Here is a 692-nt window from a genome sequence, read left to right on the forward strand (position 1 = left end):
GGCGAAGGCAGAGCCGGAGGAAGCTGAGGAGACCATGCCGAGTGAGGAGGTGGAAGAGCTACGGAAAGAAGTGCAGGATGTAAGGAAAGAAATGCAGCTGATGAGGAGAGAGATGATAAAGGAACTCGGGGGGATAAAAAAGGAACTGATTGGGAGTCGGGAAGAAGTGAAGGTCCTGAGCAACAATGTAGAAGATTTGGCCAAGAAATGTGCCAAACAAAGTGACAGAGTGGCGGAGGCGGTGGAGCTATCTATGCGGATGTCGAAATGGCTGCATCAGACGCTCCCCTTGACCCAGTCGAAGGCGACTCCTGGGTCAAGCGGTAAGGTCCAGAAGATTATCCACAGCAGTCCTTCAGTCAAGCCACTCCAGCAGTTGACCACCCCGACCATTCCCGAGCAGGTTCCAATTCCACCAAAATCAAGAACGCAAGTGAGGAAACCAGTACCCGGCCAGTCTGCAGATGAAGAGGAAGAGCTGGAGCAGCCAGCAAGGAAGAGAGTGAAAACAACCCGCCCCGGAGTCCCACCACAGTCTGGCTCCCGCGGGAGCCAGCCCCAGAAGTGAACATTTCCCCCCCAAGACCAAGTAAATTTTTTTTTTTTTCGTTTTTTTTTTCTGTGCTTTTATGCTGTCTTCTCCCACTTAGCCCGATGCTCGGTCTAAGTGTGAGGAGTTTGTTGCCTATTTC

Source organism: Salvia hispanica, chromosome 1, assembly GCF_029641045.1.
Source record: "Salvia hispanica isolate PSC_SH4W2 chromosome 1, Shi_PSC_v1, whole genome shotgun sequence".
NCBI lineage: Eukaryota > Viridiplantae > Streptophyta > Magnoliopsida > Lamiales > Lamiaceae > Salvia > Salvia hispanica.